The sequence below is a fragment of the Ictidomys tridecemlineatus genome, chromosome 3, assembly GCF_052094955.1.
Source record: "Ictidomys tridecemlineatus isolate mIctTri1 chromosome 3, mIctTri1.hap1, whole genome shotgun sequence".
Classification (NCBI taxonomy): domain Eukaryota; kingdom Metazoa; phylum Chordata; class Mammalia; order Rodentia; family Sciuridae; genus Ictidomys; species Ictidomys tridecemlineatus.
The window spans coordinates 164,700,559-164,712,177 of NC_135479.1; the positions used below are offsets into that span (position 1 = coordinate 164,700,559).

General features: G+C 36.2%; 1 non-coding gene across 1 annotated transcript; it reads left to right on the top strand.

The window, feature by feature from the left end:
* Window positions 1–10,297: 10,297 nt before the first annotated feature.
* On the top strand, window positions 10,298–10,437 carry LOC120884644 (small nucleolar RNA SNORA9). Its single transcript, XR_005727067.1, has one exon. It is a non-coding gene; the product is annotated as a small nucleolar RNA SNORA9 (small nucleolar RNA).
* Window positions 10,438–11,619: the final 1,182 nt, after the last annotated feature.

The window sequence follows — 11,619 nt, forward strand, 5'->3', positions numbered from 1 at the left end:
AACCATTGTTTATAAGGTACTACTTTGTGTAGTACAAAGTTCTGAGTATGTGCTCACTCCATAAAGGAATGCCTAGAGCCATACTGTATCCCTGGGTTTTGATCTCATTCTGCTACTAACAGCTGGGTGATCTTGAGCAAGTTAAAAACCTCTCTAAACCTATGTCTTCACCTTGCAAACTCGGTACAGAAGCAGTAGTACATACCTCAAACATGTAATGAGGAACTTAAGTGAAATAATGGGTAAAATATGTAGCATTAAGTAAGTACTGGCTGTTAGTGTTTGTCTCATACAGAAGTGTTTCTCATTCGTAATTTACATCTTTAAAAGTTACTGGATTAATGTGTTTGTATGTATATACAAGCTCATAACCAGATACGAGAAATATTGTATAAACCATTTCTCCAAAAGGAGGACTAAAGTTGAAAGAAATTAAATAATCAACCTAGCATAAATAATATTGGAAGTAGACTTTTGTTAAAATACAGCCAGTCAGTTTTGATAAATACGTAATTTTCTGGACTTCATGAAAGAGTTATTATACAAATCTGATTATCTAATAATCCATGTTTTGTGATCAGCTTTGTTTCTTTCCAGAAGTCAGTGCTGGGTTAATCAGGGATCTGGTTCATCAGGTTAACCTGCATGAACTAGTAATTGGGTAGGCACATAGAGTTCTAGACTCTCCTACAGTAAATCAAAATGTTATTACAGCAAAGAAGTAGTTTTTTCATCTGTATACCTATAAAACCAGGTATCCAGCCCATTCTATTACTTCCTGCTTTCTCCAGACCCAGAACTTCTTTCATTGGTACTAATGTTATATCTTTATTGTCTTGTGTCTTATACATAGCTGTGAAAATTCAAATGAACACAATGAAAATAATTCGGGAAGATTATTTTTAGCTGATAACTGCCTGCTTAACTACTTCGCAAGAGACTAGTCAGACCAAATTCTCAAGGAGACAAATTTTGTAACATATCTTTTACATAAAACCTCTTCTCAGGCTGGAGTTGTGGCTCAATTATAGAGCACTTGCCTAGCATGTGTGAGGTACTAGGTTTGATTCTCACACCACATATAAATAAATGAATTTAAAAAACCAACATCTAAAAAAGTATTTAAAAAAAACTTTTCACTGTGACCTATCAAAGAAATTCACAGCATTTCCAGGGACTAATATTTTATATATAATGAGCATGTGTGTGTGTGTGTGCGCGCGAGCACATGCGCATGCATATATATATATATATATATATATATAAAATCAGAAATCAAATGATGTACCCAAGGTCACATGAATTAAAATATCAGGCCAGAAATTAGATTCCCTTTAAATTCCTACCCCATTCTTCTCCACTTTACGTACCTTAACTGATTCTTCACATACTGAAATGGGGTGGAAAGGGGAACATGCTGAGTTATCACTGAATGCACTTCAGTCTCCTCAAATCCCAGTTGGGTAGTTATGGAAGAATACAAGTAGAAACCTCATTAACATAATTAAAGCCTAATATTATTACATATTGACATTTTAAAATTCTAATCTAAGTATTTGTTAAAGTGCCATCATTGGAGTAAATATGTATATTTTAAGATAACAACTTGGAAAGACAGACTTTATAAAATGTGTGTATTTTGATATATCGATTCATTCAGCAGAGATATTTTGAGCTTTATTTTATGCCATGCTCTGTTCTAAGCACTGGGGAAGCAGAACAATACGTTTTTCAACCTTCCAGAGTTTACATTCAAGGGAAGGAAACATGTAAGCAAATAAGCAGATGAATATAATACATTCTCCACAATGTAACACAGAGAAAATAACAACATTGGGTGCCCATGCTGTGCAGCTGCTTGGAAATCAGAGTTCTTATGCCTGAGGAAGGTTCTGAGCTTCACACAGGGACAGCTGGAACAGATGGGTGGTGCAAAATAAGCCCCATCCTATTGGTGTCATGACAGATGATGATAAGGCTATGAGTGTTGAGGGGAAAAGGAGAGAAAGCCTCTATGCTCTACGAGACCCTCTCCTGGTCCTGAAAAAAGTGATGTGAATGCCAGGAAAGGGTTGTTTTGTGGGGTTTTTTGCCGCCCTCTTATTACCCTCTCTCATACCCTTAGCTTCTAAACACCTGAGCTATAAATGATATTAGTAGAGCTTCAGATAATGAAAGAATGGTGAGAGAAAGACATTAGTAATGGAGGCGAAGGTGGGAGAGAGATGAATAGTAGGAGGGAAGAATGGGTCTGAATCACCAATCTATGTAACTAATCAATGTAAATGTATGATGCAATGAATTAGTTACATCAACTGAACTCCCTGTGCCTCTCCACCCTTGCTTTGGCTGCAGAGACCTGTTTAAAGAAGCAGGTGATGAAGAGTATCAACCTTACTTTAGAGATGAAGAGAGATGATTTTAGGGAGTAGGTATGATTTACATTACATTGAAGAAAAACAAATAGGAAATCCACAATAAATCAACCTGAGATGGACTGAGTCACTGGAATCATGGTTTGCCAAGTGCATTGCAGTTTCCCTGAGATACTAAAGACATTGAAGTCTATCATGTTTATCCACTTTACTTTCAAGTGATGTTTCCAATTGGCATTGATGCAACTATTTAAGGGAGCAAGCCAGGTAAGTATTGAATAAAACAGCATAATGTATGGCATATAGCTGAAAAGAACCTAAAGAATAACCAAATTTCAAAAAATATATATTATAAAAACAAAAATCTAGCCATCAATGTCATATCTATCCTTGAGATTATAGGCACGTAAGAGTTATCTTGAGAAATCATTTATCCAAAGCTTTAAAACTTCAAGGATTAAACATAACACCCAATTCATTGCATCCTTGGTCAGGAAGTCTCCAGGGAAACACTTCCATTCAGAATTGGTCTTAGGAATTTTATGTTCACTGTAACTCATGGACTTTGAACCAGGTTCCAACTAAATATGAAGACATGGAAAAGACAGAAGTTCCAATGTTCCAGTTGGTCCACAATGCTCTCTAGGTTCCACAGTTCAACTAAATGGTGATGGGATCTTCTTGGGCACACTAAATAAAACAAATGTATCATTGAGAAGCCTGTTAACTTTCTGTTTGTTTCTCCAAATTCAGAGCCTACACTTCACAGTGGCTCTGAGCCACTGACACTGACCTGCACTCAATGAATCACTTGCCTTCTGGCTTCCAGATGTACTTGACCAATGTAACACATGGCTAGTTGGTAGAGGAACTCAGGCCTCTCAGGCCTGGAGGAAGTGACAATCTCCCCCTCTGTCATTCACTAGGTCTAGAGTACCACATAATCTCTGTGACTTTCTTCCTCTCTTATCATAATTTTGTAAATACCCCATTTATTAAATTATCTTCAAATGATGCTATTTGAGAGTACCATCTATCCTTGACTGATTGTTGGCACACACTTTCTTTCTTGTAAGAACAATTTGGACAAGTGGACATGTGGACATGTGGACATGTTACCTTGAGGTGAAGAATGGATTCATTTCCGTATTGCTTAAGCCTATTTGAAAGTGGGTTTTCTAATATTGGGTTTGTGAGACTACGCTTTCTAAGACAGAAAGCATTCTAAAAGATGTATCAGAGTACTGTTATCTCCATTTTGCAGTGGAGAAAAGGGATGCTTAATGATCCTAAGTCTTTCCCTCAGTGCATGTGCCTAATAAATCCACTTGCATTCTAGCACTCCAAGTTCTATGCTCTGTCCCCACTCCTTTTTCTTCTACAAATTAAATACTAAAACTTCTCAATTTCATAGCATGTGAATGAAATGCTTGATGGCCTCTTTTCTGGGTAAAAGGATCACTTGGAAGAGTGGAAGTTTTGTCATTCTGTAGCTTCTTCTCTATTAAAAACAGATAAGGAAGGGTTAACAATAAATATGAGTCAAAGACTGAAGCTATTAAATACAGCAGCTGTGCCTTTAGAATCTAAAAATACACCAGACAACAAACTATGAAGTGCTCTTGACGTCAATGGAAGACACAGTCATCAGTGAAGGTCATTTTATAACCTTCCTACAACTGCCTCACAGATAAACATACACCATAATCCTTTATGTCAGGGCCATAAAAATACCCTCATGCAGTTCACAGGCAGGCATCCGTTAACCACACACACTAAAACCTTGTGACCATGGTCATGATCAATGGTCATGAGATCATTCATGGACAACCTCATGATCAAAACATAAGTTATGTAGAGAGATTTAGAGACAAGTATTACTTGTTTTTTTTTTAAATCTGCACTAGCCATTTTCAAGGAATTTAAGTTTGAACCTAGGCTACCAAAAAAAAAAAAATACCTTCAAAGCTCAGAATTTCTGCTATTTGGTAAAAGCTTAATGAATGCAGCCAATTGCTTGAATCTCTAGTTAGCTGCTGAAGATCTTGGGTTCTAAGCAGTTTTTCTGAAGTCATTTTTCATAGCTTATTATCCCTAACCTTCTTTCCTTCTGGAGCTTACTAACGGCAACTACAAAAGATGGGACTGATTCCCTCTTTCCTCTCCTAGTCAATACTCGCTTTTCAGGCTTTTTTACTCTGTTTAGTTGTGTCTACAATACGAAGATTCCAGTGCAAAAAATGATCAATTTAATGTAGAAGAAAAACAGGACCAAATTTTTGTACTTAACTCGTCTATTAAAATCTTGAACTTAGAATTCAATCTAGAAAATCCATGTCAACATAACCTCTGGCACACCTACTGCAGCTAATGGATCTCAGATCTGATTATATCTTTCCCCACTGAAGTTCTGTCCAAAGGGCAAATGCAGAAAAACATTTTATTTGTGTGTGAATAGAATTATGTCTCCATAACTCACCTGCTTTGGAGCAGAGGCATAATTCCTGCTATCCAGCCAGTAAAAACAAGGCTAAAGAAATATTGTTGTTTCTACCATGGAGCACTGAGTATGGAAGAAATAGAAATGTTAACCCACCTGGCATCATTGCATTGCAATATATCTAGTTTATATACTGTGTGAAACGAGGCTTTTTAAAAATGTTCTAAATATATCTAAATAAATTGTGCAAACTGATGATGCCTTGAGGGCTTTATCTGGTGACTAGTATTATAGGGGTAACTACCCACATAATAAAGTGGATTTATAAAGTTTAGAAATTGCCTAATCCAATATATACAGAGCAATTAGATGAATGATGCAGGCCAAGTAGATTTAGGTATACAAATGATAGCCACGGTAATACATGGAAATGATTCTCAGAGCTAGATAGGCAAAACATATTGGATCCCCTGTAATTTCCATTGTACTACACAGTCATGGCCTCAAATTCCAGGGTAGTTGACCTGTATTCCCAAAGTCAAGTGACTTCCATTTGAGACATTCTCTTCAAAAGATTGGTCCCATGCTCACAGGCCTCAGTTTGTTTGTGTGTGTACTTAAAAATAATGTGGAGAATTATACTGCTAATAAGAGGGAAGATGTCACATATTTTCTTGTTTCTTTGCCTGTTTCTCTATAAGACAATTTGGCTTTCTCATATCAATTCATAATGTCTGTTGTATGTTATTGTGGATGTTTTTTCCAGACTATCTTTTGTGTTTTGATTTTGTTTATGGCACAATTTGCTCAAACAAACCTAAAAAAAAAAGCACAATTTTAATGAAGTCAAATTTATCCATTTTTATTTATGGTTAAAACTGTATGAGCTATTTGCTTATGAATGTCTTCCCTCCCATGTGGTTAAAAAATAGTCTAAATTATCTTTGAATGTATTTATTATCTTTTTCATTTATAACTTTAATCTATCTGGGAATTATTTTTGGAATAAGGTGACATAAATAAATCTTTAAAAACACAAAAATTCTGGGGGCCGTGGCACATGCCTGTAATCCCAGAAGCTCTGGAGGCTGACGCAAGAGGATCGCAAGTTCAAAGCCAGCCTCAGCAAAAGCAAGGGACTAAGCAACTCAATGAGATCCTGTCACTAAATAAAATACAAAATAGGGTTGGAGTGTTCAGTGGTCCTGAGTTCAAACCCCAGTACCCCCTAAAAAATCCCTAAAAAGATGATCATCTCACTAATGTCAGTAGAAGGAAAATTACAGCAATATGACACACCATTTTATTTAAATCAGTTTGAGAAGATGCACCAACATGGAGTTTATTCAGAAAGTGACTTCAGAGACCAAAGCAAAGGACCAGGCAGGTATGGGGGGTGGCTAAAAAAAAAAAAAAAAAAAAGCAAATTAAGAATAGAATATGATCACCCTTGAGGACAACAGGCCCTTGAATAATTTATGGAATAGTTCACTGTGGTCAGGAAGTGGGCACAGAAGCACAAAGAAATTCTAGGGAAAAAGAATCAAAAAAACTCAAGACTCCTACATGAGGCAAAATGCCATCAGTGGAAGCTAATCCTGTATTCACGTGAAACTGTCCACTTCAGGTGTGTCTGAAATCAGAGGTGAGGAAGGAGACATGTTGTGAAGCTCCTGATATAACTTCAACAGGTAAAAATTTAAACAAATTATGGAATAGCAGTTACCTAGAGAATGATGCAGTTATTTAAAAATGAGTAAGATACACATGTATTGATGTAGAAAGATATCAACAACATATTAATAAAAACATAAACTATGGAATGCTTTTATTTCATGTTCTCATTTTCAAAATTAAAAATGGTATGTGTGTGTGTGTGTGTGTGTGTGTGTTTATAGCTTTGAATATGTATAGAGGAAGATCTGAAAGGATACACACCCTACTGTTAACATTTGTTAATTCAGAGGTGGGGAGTAAAAGAGAAAAAATTATTAAATATTTCTTTGTACAACTCTGCATTGTCTAAATTAGTGTCACCAAACACATTCCTTTTATTTTTTGAAAAGGTAATTGGTTGAGGGTCATTAACATCAACTAATTTATCCCTGGCTTGAGCTTCATTCGCAATAGAGAGTATCCTCTGAGAATCGAACTAGATTCAATTCTAGTTATACAACTAGACAGGATTCTCCATTGTTAGTAAATGTCATATTATTTCTAAACCAAAGAAAAGGAGGTGGTCTCTCTTCTATTTATTCTATTTTCATTCTCTAGATTATCTGTGTTCAATACAGCCATCAGTTTATAAAATGTTTAATGTGTGGCTAGTCTAAATTGAGATGGGTTTCCTGTGTAAAAATATATACACACAGGTTTTGAAAACTTAGTTACAAAAATAATATATCTCATTAGTAATATAATATTGATTATCTGTTGAATTTGTGGTATATCAATTGAAAACACATTAATATGTACTTCCCCCCCCTTCTTTTTAGTTGTCAGTGCACCTTTATTTTATTTATTTATATGCGGTGCTGAGAATTGGACCCAGTACCTAACATATGCTAGGCAAGCGCTCCACCACTGAATCAAAACCCCAGCCCAGTATTTCGTCTTTTTTATTGTGACTACTAAAAAGTTTTAAATTACATGCATAGCTTGCATTCTATTTCTACTGGAACATTTTTTTCCTCATATTAATTGATTTAATCTTTGCTTATCAAAGTTACACCTGCAGTTTCTTCAACCATCTACCATCTATTATCTTGGTTTTCCTACCCCAGGAAGTACTCGACACATAATAAACACTCAATAAAAATGTGCTATTGCTGAGTTGCACAGATTTTTGGAAGCTAGGAGGAGGTGCTTTCCAAGAAAGCACTGTCATCAGAGGTCAATGTCACAAGGAGAACTTGATGATTAAGAGATCGTTAATATTATTGAAAGCAATATATCTTCTTGATAAGGACAGAAGTCCGACTTCATGAGGTTAAGAAGTAAACGGGTGGTGAATGAAGTGGTGGCTCTAAACTTAGATCCTTTGTTGACAGAAGTACAGAGATGGTCTTTAAAACAAAATTATTTTTTAGGTGTAGATGGACACAACACAATGACTTTATTTTTTTTATGTGTTGCCGAGAATCGAACCCGGGTCCCGCCCATGCTAGGCGAGTGCTCTACCCCTGAGCCACAATCCCAGCCCCCAGACATGGTCTTTTAAGGGGTCTAAAGAAAGATTTTTTTTTTTAAGTATCATTCTCATTAAGAGAGATACAATTTTTAGCCTTGCTCTATCATTACAACCACTTATCTCTCCTATTTCCCCTTTGAGTGGGTTTTTAATCACTCAAAGAATGACCATGATGACACCAACAATTTTCCTCTTGCCTAAAGATAGAGGATACCAAAAACTTTCCTTTGAGGCCTTTGAGGCCATCATTCATAGTGGTCTGGCTAATGCACTGCCTAATCCAGGCAGCACCATGCATTTTGGCAGCCCTGATTCAAGCTAGTGGGTGTCAGCAATGGGTAGAGAGGTCAAGGAACAGGTAAGATTCAGGAATGTTGTAGTGGACATTCCAACTGGCCATTCAAACACTCAGGGGAAAATCCTCATGACATTGGTCTTGGCAAAATGTCCCCTTGTATATGAGACCAAAAACACAGATAACAAAAGCAAAAGTAGACAAATGGGATTCAAACTAAAAAATTTTCTGTACAAAAAGAAAATAATACACAGAGTAGAAAGGCAACCTAAAGAATACGGAAAAGATATTGCAAATCACATATATGACAATGGGTTAATTTCCAAAATACGTGAATTCATACAACTGAATGGCAAACTACAATTAAACTGAGCGCAAAACTTGAACAGACATCTCTACCAAGAGGATAAACAAATGGCCAACAGAAGTAGGAAAAGGTGTTCAACATCACTAATCATCAGGGAGTTGCAAACCATCCATCAACATCTAAAAAAGGTCCATCAACATCTAAAAAAAAGATAAACTTTAAAATATACATAGTAAATTCACTGAGCCAAAAGCTAAAAAATGTGTTGAAGTTCAACTAATTCTTTTGGTGGACGGAGAAAATAATGAATTAAATGTGAATCATTTAGTATTTCCTTCTAATACCAAAGTTCTGTTATATCAGGAATAAGAATTTTAGTGTAGTTTTCATAGCAGCTAGCTTAGGAATTCCTTTCATGGGAAGAGTTGCTTTTGTTGGGAAATGAGGTATGGAGCCAAGCCTCTTGGGCCTTGGCATTAGAAGGTGATAAAACTTGTAGAGAGAGGGGGAAAAAATGTTGGCAACTCCAAAGGAAAATTCAAAATCAGGGGTGGAAAACAAAAGGAGATGAAAGAATGTAAACAAAATGATGCGTGATATGACCCTTTCTAGGTCTCTCACAATCATTAGGAAAATCTCCAAAAATCATATAATATTTATTCACTACATTCTTGTGGAGTGTAACTCCACACCATGTACAACCACAATAATGGGAAGTTACAATCCATGTATATATGATATGTCTTGAAGTAGACTATATTTTAAAACCAAGACAGGTCTGTAAAAATTATTATTTCTGAAATAAGCCAAATAGATTATTTCTCTCTACTGAACAAAATGTCCAATTAACGGAAACAGGATTATCTCTATAACATGGGGTAACCTACTTCTATTTTTACCTAAATTAGCCAGAAAATTGAAGACATGTAACTATCTGAGTCTAAATTATGTAGATTTTTCTTCCTTAACTCAATTGCACTACATTGTTCATTTCTTCAGGGTTTCATATTTCCATATATTTTAAAGCAGACCTATATATTTCCATATATTTTAAAACTAACTTTTCGGCCCTTTTATGTTTAAATGTTTTTAACATTCAGAAATAACAAATTCATTTTCTACTCCTGGCTGCCAAAACTTCACTTAGCAACCACCTCCAGTTACTACCTGTGAATGCCTCCTGGAGCAGGGAGTTCAAAGTCCAAACCATGACAGATGGGGCAGGGGGCAGCACAAAGAAAGGCTGATGTCAGGCACTTTCAGCTTACTTTTCTTCAACTCACCTTCTTCCTGACCAAGACTTTTTCAATCAGCTGATACAACTTAATTCTAAAACTTAGAAAATAAAATTTCCATATTAAAGGAAGCTGAGAAATTTTTTAGAAATTTCTGAATTCATAGGAGATTACTGAGCATGGTCAATGCTAAGCATAAAGAAATGAATTGTAAATAATGGAATATCCATTATGAGTAGAAGACCAAATTAAGAAATTGATCTGAAGTAGACACCAATGCCTTCGCCTAATCATATGCTTTAGTCTAACATTGATCCTTTAGTCTAACATTGATCCTATAAAACAGGGGGGAAAAATGTTGGCAACTCCAAGGGAAAATTCAAAATTGTCCTTGTGTCTCAGGGGTAATATTCAATTTTGAAAGTATAAACAACAACAAAAAGAAAATACAATGATAGCAAGCCTCCAGTGTGCTTGGATCTGCAGTGACCCTGTTGCATTTCTACCATGCTTGTGCTTGCCAGAACAATTTTGAAATGGTTTGAGGCCTTGTCTTGCCCTATCCAGAGCAAGGTTATAGAAATTTCAGACAATTGACTGCTCCTTTCCAGATATGGCAGTTGCTGAATACCCTTAGCCTGCTGTTGGGAAAGCTTTCTCCAGGACTCATGTTTCTGGAGTCTGGGCATTTTTATGTTTTCTATGGACATCATAAAACTGGCAGGCTACCTTGTTAGCTGTAAGGAGGCGCATCTTAGACCTTCCAGTTCCTGACAACCACCACTTCCTATGGCTCCGCCTATGTCCCTGGCCTAGCCTGTAGTAGAAGGCTATCTGCTGTTCCTTGGTGTTTCAGCAGCAGCAATCCCAGGATGCCAGAGCTGAAATCCCTTCTGTAGCTACTAGGCTAGTCTGTGGCACCTGTGTAGTATGACATGAATACTAAGAATTAAGGCCTGACCATGTGGACATCTAGTAAGAAGTGAAGGAGAATTTGTACCTTAATTGAGCAGATGTGAAATCTCACTTACTTCTAAAAGGAATCAGCAGTATCTTGTGCTTGGCCTGGGCTACATGTCTGAGGGAACTTTCTCTGGCTCCAGGTTTGAGCCCCATTTTTTTCTGTCTCCAGAATAATTCTGGTTGTGCTTCAGGCCCTTCTGTTATCTCCCAAATGAAAAAGGAGATATTCAATGAGCATGGGTTTAAATATGAAAAAAAGAAAGAAAATACTATTAAACCTGGAAAAAAGAAAATGTGGTGTATATACACAATGAAATATTACTCAGCCATAAAGAAGAATGAAATTATGGCATTTTCTAGTAAATGAATGGAACCAGAGACTATCATGCTAAGTGAAATAAGGCAATCCCAAAAAACAGTGGCCAAGTGTTCCAATATGTGGATGCTGACTCACAACAGACTGAGGCCAGGAAGGAGTGAAGGTTTACCAGATTGGACAGGGGAAACAGGGGAATTGAAGTGGGATGGGAGTGAGAATGACAGTAGAATAAATTGGACATAACTTTCCAATGTTCATGTATGAATACATGATCAGTGTAACTCCACATCATATATAACCACAAGAATGGGAAGTTATATTCCATGTATATATGTCAAAATACATTGAACTGTCATGTATAACTAAAAAGAAAGTTTAAGATAATTTGCAATAAGATATTCAAACTCTAATACATTATTATTTGTGGAGTATTCATTATGCAAACTTAATATTAATACAAAGAAAATCTCTCCTTTGTATTTTATAAGCAAATTT